Below are 16181 nucleotides of genomic sequence, written 5' to 3' on the forward strand. Positions count from 1 at the left end.
CCTTGGCACTCTAGCTACTGTGTGGGACAGTGATGAGAACACTGGGTTTAGAGTCACAAGCCCAGGTCTGAGCCTACAGGATATTGGGTCTTGCTATATTTTTTTAAAGATTTTATTTATTTCTTTGACAGAGAGAGAGAGAGCACAAGCAGGGGGAGTGGTAGGCAGAAGGAGAGGGAGAAGAGCCGAGCAAGGAGCCCAATGCAGGGCTTGATCCCAGGACCCTGGGATCATGACCCAAGCTGAAGGCAAACGCTTAACCGACTGAGCCACCCAGGTGCCCTGGGTCTTGCTAATTTCTGAGACTAATTCCTCACCTATAAATGAGAAGAATATAAGTTATTTGTATGTAAAAACTCCATAAAGACTACAACCAGGTTAAATGCCCCCTCACCTTGAGTACTCCCAATCTGTGCTTCTATGACAAGAATTCATCATATTTTACATTTATTTCTTTGTCTTTCTCTTCTAGGCTGTACATACCACAAGGACAGAGACTATATCAATATTGCTCTCTACTGTTTCCTAGTATCTACCATAGTGCTGGGCACTGTGGTTGGCCCTCAATAAGTATTTGTGAGATAAATGGATAGATGATGAACACGTCCTCTATAGTGTTCATTTTTTTTGTGAAAATTTCATTCCATGGTAAAACAAATTCCATTTCATCATCATCGTCTTAATTTTTGTCAGCTAATGGCAACTCTGTTTCACTTTATAACTGCTGTTTCAGACACTTTTTCAGCATAGTCCTCAAGAAGTATATAGTCTAAAGAGAATAAGACATGTACAAATGAAAAACTAAGGGACACCTGGGTGGCTCAGTCAGTTAAGTGTCTGCCTTCAGCTCAAGTCATGATCCCAGGGTCCTGGGATCAAGTTCCACATCGGGCTCCTTGCTCAGCGGGAAGCCTGCTTCTCCCTCTGCCTCTGCCCCTACCCCTGCTTGTGCTCTCACTCTCTGTCAAAATAAATAAATAAAATCTTTAAAAAAAAAAAGAAAAAAATTAACAACAAGCACAGTAAATGCCATCTCTAACAAGTTCTCTTTTTTTATTTCAACTTTTTCAAAGAATTAACCTCTGGGTTAATCCTAAAACTGCAAGTTTCTATATTTACAGACAATTACTATAGACCAGATGGACCATTTTAAGTACAACTCCAATGGTGTAGAAATCTCAAGACTTTTCTTTGTGAAGGAGTGATTGCTTCCTGGAAGTGCTAAAAACCAGATGTAGATATTGTGCGTGCAAAGGTGTGGAAGAGAGGGTAGAGGTGGTCAGAGGATGCTTCTATAGATCCTAGTGAAACATTTTGTATAAATAAAGATCCATGCTCAAAACTTAAAGTTTCCATTATTTGCAAAAATATGCATGCAGTGAGAAGAAATTGGAAAACAAATACAGAGCATAGGTTCAATGCTCCAATATTTTTAGTACTTTGAAGTTATAAATGTTCTTTTATCCACTTTTATGTGGAAAAATATGCATACTAAGCCTAATAATTTGAGCAAGACACCAGGGTTTTTTCTAGGAGGTATTTTTTTCTTTTTTTTTTTTTTAAAGATTTTATTTATTTACCCAAGAGAGAAAGAGAGAGATCACAAGCAGGGGGGAGGGATAGATGGAGAAGAAGATTCCCCACTGAGCAGGGAACCTAGTATGGGACTCAATCCCAGGATGACCTGAGCCAAAGACAGATGCTTAACCGACTGAGCCACCCAGGTGCCCTCTAGGAGGTATTTTTCCTGGGTGATAAGTCTATAGGGAAAACCTGAGGCCAGGGTATCACGTGACACAGGAAAGGTTGGGGACACTTCTGGCAAGAAAGGGTTGAATGAAGTCTTTATCACTATTGGGAAGGGTAAGCAGAAGGTGAAATGGTGATAACAGCAAAGTGGGAGTTCTACAAAAGGTTTCCTGGCCTAATGGTAGCAATTGAGCAACTGATGAACACTGTCATAATTCAGTTTGAAAAGATAGATTGTAGAGTTCCTTAATCACTTCTAATACCTCCTTTAAAGAAAACAAGCAAATTATAATGAGTAAAAGTCCCCCTGTATTCATTCTCCAACAAATAATTCTGAAATTGAAGCTCGGTATTACCTACCTGCTAGTTAATATTAAGCCTTTAACTGGAATTAGCACCTATGGTAGACACTTTGAGAAGTGAGTGTAAGAGACACTGAGAGTTGTCCCCCAATATTTTTTCTCCCCTTTGTCCACAGCTGAGCACAAGACCACTAAAAATGAAGACTAGATTTCCCAGCCTTGGGACACCTGGGTGGCTCAGTAGGTTGAGCAACTGACTCAGGTCATGATCTCAGAGTCATGAGATCAAGCCTTGCCTTGGGCTCCACGCTCAGCAGGGAGTCTTCTTGAGATTCTCTCTCTCCCTCTGCCCCTCCCCCAACACATGCACATGCACACACACGTTCTGGAGCCCTCTCTCTCTCTCTCTCTCTCTCTCTCTCATAAATAAACTTAAAAAAAAAAAAACTACATTCCCCAGCCTCCTCTGCAGTTAGGTATGCACATGTGACTAAGCTCTACCAATGGGGTATAAATAGAAGAGTCACCTTAGCAGCTTCCCAGGAACCTTCCTTAACAGAGAGCTGATACATATTGTTAGCCCCCTTATCTTTGTCTATCTCTCCTTTCTTCCTACTGAAACAATGATGCTGCTATCTAGAGGCTGAGGACCACAATCTTAGGATACTAGAGCAGTAAGCTGGAAGGAGTTACCAGCCCTAAAGACTTTTATACCAAGACTCACTACTCGAGCCCTGAACTGTTCACTGCCTGACTTACATGAGAAACAATACACTTCCATCTTGATGAAACCACTATTATTTAGAGGTTTTCTGTTATTTCTGAACCTAAGCCTCACTGGTTCAAAGAAGGTTTGTACTCAGGTAAATAAGAAACAGTCCCAGGCGCCTGGATGGCTCAGTCGGTTAAGCATCTGCCTTGGCTCAGGTCATGATCTCAGGGTCCTGGGATCGAGTTCCGCATCGGGCTCCCTGCTCAGCAGGGAGTCTTCTTCTCCCTCTCCCTCTGCCCCTACCCCCGCTCATGCTCTCTCTCTCAAATAAATAAATAATTTTTTTAAAAAAAGGGGCGCCTGCGTGGCTCAGTTGGTTAAGCGACTGCCTTCGGCTCAGGTCATGGTCCCGGAGTACTGGGATCGAGTCCCACATTGGGCTCCCAGCTCAGTGGGGAGCCTGCTTCTCCCTCTGACTCTCTCCCCTCTCATGCTGTTTCTCTCTCGCTTGATCTCTAATAAATAAATAAAATCTTTAAAAAAAAAGAAAGAAACAGTCCCCAACTTTAAGAAGTTGCATAAACTTGACAAGGGTATGAGTGGTACACACATAACTAAAAATTTGTACAAAGCATAAAATTATGAGTGTTATAAGATCAAAATATTATCATTGAGGCTAGGAACAATAAAAGGGAGATAAATATAAATCACTTCCGTTAGAAGAAAATGAGAGAAGGAATCATGGCTCAGGGGACATCTCAGTTGTGCCCTGAAAGAACTGATATTTAAGAAATGAAAATGGGGCCCTCCTCCCCCTATACACGGAAGCTCCTTGGCCCCCGTGCCAGGATGTCCGACACCTGGGTCCCCGGCCTCGTACCCACCTTGCTGCTCGGCCTGCTGGCCAGCCCCCAACAGGCTGCAGCCAAATGTGGACTCTTCTTCACCTGCCCCAAAGGATTCAAATGCTGTGGTGACAACTGCTGCTAAGAATATGAGCTATTCTCCAGTCCCCTGAGGATCTTCGTCATCACCTTCCTCATCATTCTGCCCCTTTTGTGTGTCTGCTGCCTGGCTAAGCAGTTCTGTCGCAGCTGTGGAGAACAGGAGCAGGGCCCCCCAGTGGATCACCAGGGGCCCCCGGAGCCACCCTCCATTGCCCCCCGAGAGAGGGTCAGGATGCCCACCTCTGAGCCCCCGCCCCCCTACAGCGAGATTATTCTGAAGCCTGTCCTGCCCCCCATGGAACCACCCCCTCCCTACAGCTTCAGTCCTGAAGAATATGCTGGGGTGCACCAACAACCCAGGGGCATCGACAACCCAGCCTTCTGAGCCCCTGCCTGCCTGCAACTGCAGTGTCAGCCCCTCCTCTCTAACGCCGCCTCCATTAAGCCAGAGACTCTTGGGACCCCTGTGATGCCTCCACCCATCCTGCCATGTCTTGGGCTGTTCTTGGTTTTAACTTATTGCTTTTCCTGTCCCGGTTCCACTTCAGTTGCTCTCGTCCCGAGAGTTGGTCTGGAGGGTCAGCGTCCTCCCACCCCCACCCCATCCCATGTCAGAGGCTGCCAGGAGGGACATGTGAACACCTGAGGTGCCTGACGGTGGAATGGGCTACTCTGAGAACCCTGTTTCTGTGGGGTATACACATCTTGACTGGACAGCCAGCTCTGAGATATTCTAGAGAGCACTCTTGTTCCGTGGGAGATTGGACTGCATGGGCTCTGAGGTCTACCTGAATAGAGAAGACCCCGTTGTACCCCTCCACACACGTGTCCTCACTAAATTTTAACTGATTGTCAAAAAAAAAAAAAATGAAAATGGGAAGGAAGACAAAACAGGTAGAAGAAACAGCACTACAAAGCATGGAAGTAGAAAAGCATGGACTGTGTTCAGGGAAGGTTAGGTGATTCAGTTTAACCAGAGCACAGGTCATAGATCGTGATCCTTACTGATCATCCAATTGATCTATTTCCTTTCCCAGCAGCATTTTTTTTTTCACGACCTTTGTTATTATCTGACGTTCTATTATACTGGCTCTATGTTATTTGCTTATTTTTAGAATAACTAGAATTTCAAATCTGAAATATTTTGGTCTCAGGACCACTTTACATTCTTAAAAATTACTAAGGGCTGGGGTGCCTGGGTGGCTCAGTCAGTTAAGCATCTGACTCTTGATTGTGGCTCAAGTCATAATCTCATGGGTCATGAGATTGAGCCCTGCATAGGGCTTCATGCTCAACAGCGACTCTACTTGAGATTCTCTTTCTCTTCCCCTGCCCCTCCCCCAGCCAGCTCTCTCTCTCTCTCTCTCTCTCTCAAATAAATAAATAAATCTTTTTTAAAAATTACTAAGGGCCCCAAAGAGCTTTAGTTTATATAGGATACATCTATAAATACCTGCTATATTAAAAATGGTAGTAAGTTTTAGTTACACAAGATGAATAATTTCTAGAGATCTGCTGTAACAACATAATGCCTGTAGTTAAGAACACTATATTGCTGCACTTAAAACTTTTGTAAAGAGAATAGATTTCATGTTAATTGTTCTTACCACAAAAACAGGGGAAGGGGGACAGGAGGAAACTTTTGGAGGTGATGAATATGTTTTTATTACCTTGACTATGGCAATGGTTTCATGGATATGTGCATATATCCAAATTCATCAAATTATATACACTAAACATATAAGTATTTTATATAACAGTTATATTTCAATAAAGCTGTTTTTGAAAAAACAAAAGAATTTAAATTAATAAATTTTAAAATATTAATGCATTTTAAAATAACAAAAATAAACCCATTACATGTTAATGTAAATAATATTTTTATGGAAAAAGTGTTTTCAAACAAAATCATTAAAAGAGTAGCATTGCTTTATATTTTTGCAATCCTCCTTAATTTCTGACCTATAAAAGACAGCTAGATTACCACATCTGCTTCTACATTCAATCTGCTATAATAGCACATATCAGGTAGCCCTGGAAAACTTCCCTGCATACACATAAAAAAAAATGGGAGTCAAAATGATAAATAATGTCTTGGTATCATCATGAAAGTAATTTTCACTTTGCAGATACCCTGAGTGGGTCTCAGAGCTCCTCCAGATCCCCTGCTATACTTTGAGAACCACTGAACTAGAATATAAACTCTGTGAGGGCAGAGATTATGTTTAGTTCACTGTTATATTCCCAGAACCTAGACCTGGCTTATAGTAGGCACTCAATACCACTTGTCAAATAAATGTATGAACATGAGGCCATATTGTGAAGGACACTGAGTGCCAGGCTAAAGAGTTTGGAAATGACTTAATAGAAAATGGAGAACCAGTAGAGGTATCTCAGCAGGATAATGTAACAATCTGATTAATCTGACCATACCAATTTTGGAGGATGGGTTGGAGAGAAGAGCAACCTGGAGACAGATATGCCAAGTAAGATGTTCTTGATCTAGTTTTGGTGAGAAGTAGTGAGGTTCTGAAGTAGGATGGAGATGATATGAAGGAAGGAGGACAGTAGTGAGAAATCACTGGATGTAGTATATTAACCCTTAACTGGGAATCCATTAATCTAATCAGACTTAACTGTGTGATCTTCGCCAAGTCGATCAACTTCTTGTTCAATTACACTTTCCTCATTAGTAAAATAAAATATTGTATTAAATATGGATTATCACTTTCTTTTCAACTATTCAATTTGCAGAGAATAGACCTATATCACCAAAATATCATTTTTAAGTGTCACAAAATCTTAATTTCTTATTGCTAATTATTGCTGCATTTACTGATGCTAAATCTAGTCATTAGCAAGGCTCTTTAAAAGTAAGATTAGAGAATCAACATTAAACTCCAATGTTAGTTGAAGTGTTTGCTTGGGGAAAAAAAAATATCATTTACTAAGGAGGTCTTTTAATTTAATTAAATCTCAAGCAATTCCTATGATGTAGTTGGTTTTTTTTTTTTCACATTTTTCCAATCAGGAAATATTAAGAAATATACTCAAGGTCACACATCTTGAAGTAACAAAGTCAGGAGTTAAACAGATATGTCTGATCCTGAAACCTATGGTCTTCCCAATACATAACAATACTTCAAAGAAATTGAGATGCAGCTCAAATTTGGATACGTTGTTATCAATTTGGACATCTGGATTAACAAGAAGAAAAATATGACACATCTGGAATCAAACTAATTATCACCTTAGTTTTGTTTTGTTTTAATTATCATCTTAGTTAATCTAGAAATAGAAAATCAGATTCTATAAGGTTAAAATGGCAGGAAAAATGACTATATCCAGATAATTAAAATGTGTTTTAAAACTGTGGGCAAAGATGGAGGAAAGAATAAAGAGCTTGGAAAATGTTGAGGGAAACACAGATAGAAAAAAAAGATCAGCATCTCATCTGATTTTCAAACCTGAACATATCACTGAGAAAGAAACAGGCTCTGTTCTTCATCATTTCTTTGTTCATTTTGGCTGAAGCAAATTAAGGTCATCCACTGGGGGAATAAATGGGATGTGCTCTGAGGTATTTACCAAATCAGCAGTGGCACAAGTAGTTCTGCTAATGAAAATTATTTCCACTGTCTGACTCAGATATCAGCTTCGATTTCAACTCCCTGAGGCCATTTGGTTGAAAGGATTTCATAATGATTTTCAAGAGAGCATTTAGCGTTTGTATTTCATCTCAAGGAAAGAGATGATGTGTTTGTTCTCTGCTTCAAATCAGAAATGTGCTTGACTCTGTAAAGTTTGCATCACAAGAACACTCACCTATAGTTTCTTAAAAATTATCCCTCACTGCATTCCTCTTGCCCCATTTCCCAGTAATTGTTTGAAGACCAACTTGGCAACCTTTTGTTACCTACTTCTGTGGTAGTATATTCTCAAATTCTATTCAGAGCTTATTATTCTTTTGCAGTATGCTGAGATACATCAGTAAGCCCCTGGTTGTAATTCATTTACTCAGTAAACATCGCTTGAGAACCTACTATGTGCCAGGCAGTGTGTTTGGTACTATCTAATGGGGAGATAGATAAGTAGATAAATATTTCATTCATGTGCTCATATTATCAACAAGATGAGCAGCTACTATGTTCCTGTTGTTCATGTTAGACACTGGGGATACAAAGATAAAAATCTGCTCTTCGGGTGCCTGGGTGGCTCAGTTGGTGAAGGGACTGCCTTCGGCTCAGGTCATGATCCTGGAGTCCCAGGATCGAGTCCCGCATCGGGCTCCCTGCTCAGCAGGGAGTCTGCTTCTCCCTCTGACCCTCCCCCCCCTCATGCTCTCTCTCTCATTCTCTCTCTCAAATAAATAAATAAAATCTTAAAAAAAAAAAAATCTGCTCTTCGCCAAAATGGTCATACTATCCAGGCAAAGCAAAGATAAATTCAAAAGAAAAAAAAAGTAAAGTAAAAATCAGGAGGAAATGAGCACTCAGAAATGATCTGTGTGGAGATGAGATGACTTTGCCCAAGATAAACCTATTCCTTTGGAAATGAGATGAAAGAACATGAAGAAAGCAATCAGGAAGACTGAAAATGGGCAGGTGAGAGGAGCAGTGCCCCCCAAAGCTCTGCCTGGTGAATTAGCAGCCAGACGATGTCCCCATCTGGTTAAGGAAACAGGCCAACCAAGGTCACTACATTCTCCTTTGAGATTTTTCCATGAGTTGCATTAATGCCACAAGATTAGCAGACTGTTTACATGACAATCGAGCCTGGGTACTGAGGGTTGGGGATGGAGGGAAATGGTGGTTAGTAGCTGAGTGTAAAATTATCCTAACTATTCTGGTGAGAAATACCAACGGCTTTTTGGACACATCATTCTACCCATTTACTTTTATTCCAACTCACCACCATTCTTTATGTTTACTAAGCTTTGGGTTTGCATTGCCTTCCAATTATTTCACTTGAGTAACACTCTTAATTAGTATAAGCATGAGTCCTTTATTCTCCCTGAAACACTGCCAAGTTCAGCTTTTCCCTCAGCAAGGGGAAACTTAATTAACATTTTGTTAATTTCTAGAACTGTTTCAATTTGCCCTTCTCTGGGGTTTCCACCTGCTCAGAGAAGGGGGAAAATGCTCATAGATAAAGAATACATAGATGAGGCATAAAAATTCACATGGAACTAATCCAATTCTCAGGATGATTTAGAAAACCGAGACTGTTTTAGAAATTAATGTGGCAGTTATATATGAAGTATTAACCCATAAATAGGGGAAGGGGGGGCCATGAGATAGCCTTGTAATCCTTTTGTTTACCCTGTAGTTCCCACCCCTCTGTAAACTAATCCTGGCCTCTGCTACCTGAAAGCTAGACCATAGATGATATGCAAATAGGAACAAAAGAAGTTAATTTTTAGCTTTAAAGCTTATGGAGCTGAGGTCTTGCCATTAGGAAAAGACCTGGAAGAGTAGTTAACCAGTCTTCTCTTCTATCTCTCCCCCATCTGCCAATGAGGAGAGCAAATAAAAGTTTTGTGGATTGGAGGGGGTGGCAAGAATTTGGCAAAAAAAGAAAAGAATTAGAAATGATATGAGAGTCCTATTCTCTGCCCACCTCAGCCAGGACTTGTAGGAAAATAAGGGAAGTGGCTCTCCCTCTAAACCTAAGGATCTGAAACAGAGCTCTGTGAGAAGCCCTCTGCCTTGCAGGCCTGTGGCCACAGAGGGGAATGACAGACTGCATGACAAGGCTGGAAAGAGCCCTGAGGTTCCTCTCAGTCCCTGGGTGACACAACAGAACATCTAAAATTCCATGCCCCAGACTCCAAGAGAGACACAGAAGTCAGCAGAGAGAACTAGAGCCCTGAGGGTCCCACAGCATAGTCTGAGAGTCCCAAGATTCTGAGACTTCTGAGATAGTCTCAAGATTCCCACCCCCTATGTCTGCCCCGTATGCTTCCTCTCCTTGAGTATGAGTACTGTGTGTGAATATGACGAGATTTTACTACTATGATTAGGTGATCTTATATGGCAAGGGTGAAGGGAGTTTGAGGATGTAATTAAGGTGCCTAATCAGCTGACTTGGAGTTAATCAAGTGGGAGATTATGCTGGGTGGGCTGACCTAACTAGGTGAGTCCTTTAAAGGCCCTTCCTTATGGGGAGAGATTAGAAATGAAAGAGAGTCTTCTCTTGGCCTTGAGCAAGCAAACAGCCATGCAGTGAGGACGGCCTTTTGAGAGGGCCACAGGGCAAGCACCTGAGGGACCACTCTCTAGAAGCTGAGAGTGGCCCCTGGCTGACATCTAGCAAGAAAATGAGGACCTCAGTCGTATAACCACAAGGAAATGAATTCTGCCAACAGCGAGTGTGAGCTGAGAAGTAGATGCTTCCCCAGAACCTCCAGGTGAGAACACAACCTGCCCAACCCCTTGATTGCAGCTGTGTAAGACACTGAGCAGTGGGCCCAGCTAAATAGTGCCCAGACTTCTGATCTACAGAAATTTTGAGAGAACACGTGACTGTTGTCTTATACCATTAGGTCTATGGTCATTTGTTGCATAGCAACAGAAAACTAATTCATGCAGCCAAGAATGAAAGGATGTGGGATTGGACCTGAGGTGAAGGACTGGATGGGTAAAGGGTAACAAGTCTGTGGATGCCAGAATGGATGGGGACACTGAAGGCTCAGCAAGACAAGCACTTTCTCAAGAGACAGCAAAAAAGACCTGAACATATTTGGCTGAGGCACAGAAATCTCCCACTTATTTGCAAAGGCATTCACACCTCTCCTCAAGCCAAGCTTAGCAGCAATGTTAGAGGCAAAAAAAAAAAAAGCTGTGGAGGGAGGTGTTGCAAGTCCTATATTTGACTGAGTTAAAACCTGAAAGGTGTAAGAAAAATGTCAAAAGTGCCTGAGTTTATTTCTAAATGGTTGGATTAAGATTTCTGGCTAAGGGAGCACCTGGGTGGCTCAGTCAGTTAAGCATCTGCCTTTGGCTCAGATCATAATCCCAGGGTCCTGGGATCAAGTAGCAAGTCAGGCTCTCTGCTCAGCAGGGAGTCTGCTTCTCCCTCTCTGTCTGCTGCTCTAGCTGCTTATTCTCTCCCTCCCCGCCCCCCGCCTCGTTAAATAAAGAAATAAAATCTTAATAAAAAAAAAAGATTTCTGGCTCAGGCTAGAAATTTTCAATTATGGGGAGAGGGAGAGGTTTTATTCTACACGGTCTAGTTTTTGGCACCCACTTCCACCGCCACCATCTTCTAGTGGAGTTTTGCATCAGTAAACAAGGCCATCCTAGAGAAACAGAGTCAAGGGTAAAAATAATCTCTTCTCTCCAATACAATTACCCTAAGGAAACCAGTTTAAAATGAACATCAAGGGCAGCCTTAAAAAGTTGTGTCAGAGAATTCCATGGTAAAATGGTAGAAAAAAGCAAGAAAGCAGACCCCTGCCCACTTCAAACCTAACAAAATGAACACCAGATACATGTTAAAAACCAGCAGCACTCAAAGGAGGGAACATAGCTTCAAGACAGCATTTGACATAGGAACTAGACAAAGAGAAATAGAAGATTCCAGGAATCAAGGTATGTCTCCTCCCCCTGCATGTTCTCTCACCAACCCCATACCCCACCCCCACTCCTCAAGCAATCTTTAGGACAAAAGGCGAGGTCACCAAGTCCTGGGTAAAGTTCACCAATTTCTTCAATGAGGCAAGAACTAAATGGAGAGGGAAAACAGCCCCAGGGAAATACCCAGGATACCCCTTAACAAGAGAATCTTCTTCACTATAAGCTCACCATTCTTTCTAGCCAAAGGTAAGCAAGCAAATGAGGATTCTACCCAAAATACATAAATAACATCAAAAAAATCTGTGAGAAAGATAAACCAATAGAAAAATGGGTGAAATTCACAAATGTCTCAAGAGAGAAAACAAAAATTATAAATATGTAAAAAGATGCTCAAACTCATTAGCAATCAGCAAAATGCATTACCACCACAATGGGATCTTATTTTACAGCCAATAAATTCGTAAACATTAAAAGGCAGGGCAAGAGGCACATGGGTGGCTTAGTCGGCTAAGCAGCTGACTCGTGGTTTCAGCTCAGGTCATGATCTTGGAGTCCTGAGATCAAGCCCTGAGTGGGGCTCCCTGCTCAGCAAGGAGCCTGCTTCTCCCTCTGCCCGCCCCCCCCCCCCCGCTCATGCTCTCTCTCTCTCTCTAATAAATAAAATCTTTTAAAATAATTAAATCATGGCAACAACAAGCATGGATAAGGATGTGAAGGAATGAAGGGGTGCCTGGGTAGCTCAGGCGGTTAGGTGTCGGATCTCAGGGTTCTGGAAATGAGCCCTGTCAGGCTCCCCACTCAAAAGGGAGTCTGCTTCTCCCTCTCTCTCTGCCCCTCACCCAGCTCATGCTGGAGTGCACACATTGTGTGCAAAACGGGTAAAGGAACTCAAAAGGTACAAACTTCCAGTTATAAAATAAATAAGTCCTGGGAATATAGCATGGTGAGTATAGTTAGATTAAAAGGGGGCGGGGGGAGGACCTTGCAGGAGGTCCTAGCTTTGATGCATTCCATGCTTCCCTTCATTGCTCATTACCAGTAAATCCAGGAGAACCTCAAGTGTCTATGGTAAACAAAGACATGTTATGGAGTCTCTGGCAAACCCTAATAAAAGAATCACAGCAAAGACCCCTAGGGTCCTCAACTGCTGATAACTACTCACCTTTTAAGAAACCACTCCTAGCTTGGCTACTGGGCCCAATTGAGACTAAATGCTTCTGCAAAATCCCAGCTGCCCTTCATGAACCAGGTGCTATTTGATCCACTGTTTCAGTTATCTACTGCTGTGTAACAAATCACCCTGAAACACAGTGTCTTCAAGCAACAAGCCAGATAACAGAGCTCTCTATGCAACTATCCAAAAGGAAAAAATATACTCAAATGCCGACTTTAAAATATCCTCATGATTTTTAAATTACATTCATAGATTTTAATAATTTAACCAATGAGTACCTCTGCCTCACTGTGCAAATAATTTTCCAGATTTTTATGGACTTAGTTATGGGGAACTGTAGGCACTATAGGAATAAACTGTAATAAGAACTAAAGTCTTTCCTATATAAATCCTCACTTTCCCAGAATTATGATACCCGAGAAAATTTTGGAACATGGTTATACTGTAATCATGGTATAAATGCAAGGCAATGTTACTGCTTATTCTCAAGTGAATCCTTACTAGGAATCAAACCTGACAAACCTTGGCTGCAGAGAAAGATGGTAAATACATCGAGTCTCTCCAGCATTACTCTCTCAGCTGCATCTTCCCCCAGATAATCACAGAGCTGGATCTCCTGAGAGTGCATTTTAAAGAAAAGGAGATAAATGGAATGACGATAACCAGAACTGAACAAATGACAGAGCTCCTGGCTCCCACAGATGAGCTATATACTGTCCTATATATATCTCAGCATCTGGAGGCAAGTTCATGCTACATCTGTACAGCCAGACATTGCCAGACAACAGAATAAACCAATTTATACAGCCTCTGAGCCCCCAGCCACCACCACCAAAAAAAAAAAAAAAAAAAAAAAGCCTTGGGGAGGTTTTCTTTTAAGATTTAGAATACTTAGCCAATTTTCAAAAATGTCCCCAAACACAGCAGTCCACTAGAATTTCCAGGGTAAAAAGTAAACAGTTTGACATTTCTCTCATCCCACAAAATCAAGCAGAAATTTTTATTAGTCTGTAGGTAAATCTTATCCTGCTCTAGACTACATCCAACAGAAGCTACATACCCGTTTAAACCATTTCTCTTTCAAGCTGCTGAAAACAAGGTCAAGGTTTCATTCCCCTGGTGGATCAGGCAGGGTCTCTCTGTTCTCTGAGCAGTACTGGACCCTCCCAGGAGCACCCCACAAGCATTATCAAAACCAATCTCATTGCCTTGCTTGCTTGGCTCCTCGCATGGCTCCTTTAAGGAACAGAAACACAGCAATTCAGAGCTGTGTTAGTATTCTTTACTACTTGACCCACAATTTACCCTCCTATCCTTGTTATTAATTGTTAAACTACTGATTTCATTCTTAGCTCAGGTGTGGGTTTCTGAAACCCTTTGTCTCCCAGCTCTCTCCCAGAAATATGGAACCGTTCTCTCTCCTTCAAAATCTCAGATCCTGTACTATTTCCCTCCTTAGCACCACAATAACAGCACTTTCCATACAGTAATGTATCTGTGGGGCTCCCCTTCTACATCATAAGACCCTGGGGCACCATGCTCTGTTCACTTCAGTGAACTCAGTGCTAGCATAGGGCCTGACATATGACAGTTTCTCAGTCAAGGTTTTTTTGAATGGATGACCTGACTTCTTGACTATAGCCTGGATTGCACTTCTGAATTTAGCTTCCAACCACACTTTCTTTCTCAAGGTTAGGACCTTTTATTTAAATGCTGGCCTAGACTTCCCTTAGTTGCCAACCCCAGCTGCAGAGCCTTTGGATCAAGATAGTGTAACATTCTCCTGCTCCCTCTAGCCACAGCCAGGCTTGTGCTCCCCAGAAACACTTCCTTCTATCCCAAGAGAGAAATAAATGTGTCCTTGGACACAAAGGGACTGGGGAGAAGAACACAAATGAACCAGTGCAAATCTACCTGAGCTATTTGAAATACAGTTCTAAGTGAGGACATCTGATCTGCCAAAGACCACATACACAGTTGAGCACCTACCAAGTGACAGGCACTATGCGATGCTTTACACACATCCCATTTAACCCTGTTCTATGGGTTCTGTGAAGAAGAATTATCTCCATTCTACAAATGAGAAAAGTAAGATTTGAAATTTTATGTAACTAACCAAAGATGACATAGCTCAGTAAATAGCGGGGTTGGGATTCACACCCATGTCTGTTTCCACTATACCACTAAGCCATAATACAGTAGTCATAAAAACTGGGCTCTACCATGTATACCTAATACTCTTGAAACAATGAAAAATATATCTTCAAAATAGAAGACACTAAGACTAAGAAAAGAGTAAGACTTGGTATAAATCCTTTGGTCAAAGGAATTTGATGACAGTTAAGATAGGCATAGCAATGCAAAACATTGTAACTCTGGATGAATTAGATTAATGATGGTACAACATGTTAATGAATCATAGTAAGATTTAAAATAATTAAGAAAATCAGACTGGGCTTCATAAACAAGAACCCCTGATTCTTTTTAAAACCTAATATTATATGAACAAAAGAACACTACGTAAGATCTAAGTTAATTATAAAATTGTAATTGTGTTTCCCATTCTGCTTTTTCAAGCACACAAACTGTCTCATTAGTCGGGAATATTAAATAACCCAGGCCAGAAGTGACTAGAACGCAAATAACTGTGCAACACAAAATGTTCTCCTACAATCAGATGACTGAGCAAGATTAATCAGAGAAAGCATTTTCACTTTCAGATAATCTTCGAATACTTACCTAGAGAAAGTACTTAACTATTTCCTTGATCAAGTGACAGATAGCAGTACAAAGTTTACATGAGGGAAAAAAAATGTTTTAGAAAGACCCAGAGTTTTAATATATAAATCTGGGCTCCCTAATGTAGTGTCAAGTCACCTCTGATTTGCCTCTCCCCAATACCCCTTCCCCACCATCTGACTGCCTTGATTTATTGCCAGCATTTAAAAAATATATATATCCACAAATCCACTTACTCAAGCATTCCCGTCACACTGACCTTCCTTTAGTCCCTCAAATGTGCCAGCTCATCTACTCCACCTGCTTCAGTTTCCCCAACAGATTCCTCACTTGGCTGCCTTCTCACTCTCCAGGTCGCAGCCTAAGAGTATTCCCTTCTTCACAAGGCCTTTCCTGACCACTGAATGTAAAGCCATCGCCTACACTGTTCTGTCTTGCCCTACCCATCTCTATTCCACCAAAGCACTTTTTAGAAAGATACATTCCTGTGTGAGATTACTTGCTTAACACTCTCCTACACTAAACCCATGAGGATAGGAACCTTGCTATTTTGTTCACCACTGTTTATCCACAATCTGCATAGTATCCAGCAGCAGCTTCTAGTAGGAACTAGAAAATATTTGCTAAGCAGATATACAAGTGTCAAATTAAGGGGAATCATTTGGGCTAGAGATTTCAATGTAGGAGTCATTAGCTTACTGATGGTATCTGGAGCCATGATGTTTACATTACAGAATGTTCCTGAAATGTGTGTAAAACATTTGTGTTCATAAATTGCCTATTTTAAGGACAGCTGGAGAACTTGGTATTTTCAAGGCCGTTGTGAATCATTTTGTAAAGAAAATTACACTACATTTTATCTTTTGAGCAAATCTCTTGGTCCATGTTGGAATTACTTCACGCCAAGTGCCGTTATATCAGGTGAATAAAGTCATATCTAAACCCCCAAAAATATTTGCTAAGTGAATCAAAATACATAAT

At 41.3% G+C, this 16181-nt stretch overlaps 1 pseudogene; it reads left to right on the top strand.

The window, feature by feature from the left end:
- The first annotated feature begins 3590 nt into the window (after positions 1–3590).
- On the top strand, positions 3591–4095 carry LOC114208328 (transmembrane protein 92 pseudogene; annotated as a pseudogene).
- Positions 4096–16181: the final 12086 nt, after the last annotated feature.

This window comes from Eumetopias jubatus, unplaced genomic scaffold, assembly GCF_037043125.1.
Source record: "Eumetopias jubatus isolate StellerSeaLion01/CBP00866 unplaced genomic scaffold, mEumJub1_p1.0 scaffold_4, whole genome shotgun sequence".
In the NCBI taxonomy this organism is placed as follows: Eukaryota; Metazoa; Chordata; class Mammalia; order Carnivora; family Otariidae; genus Eumetopias; species Eumetopias jubatus.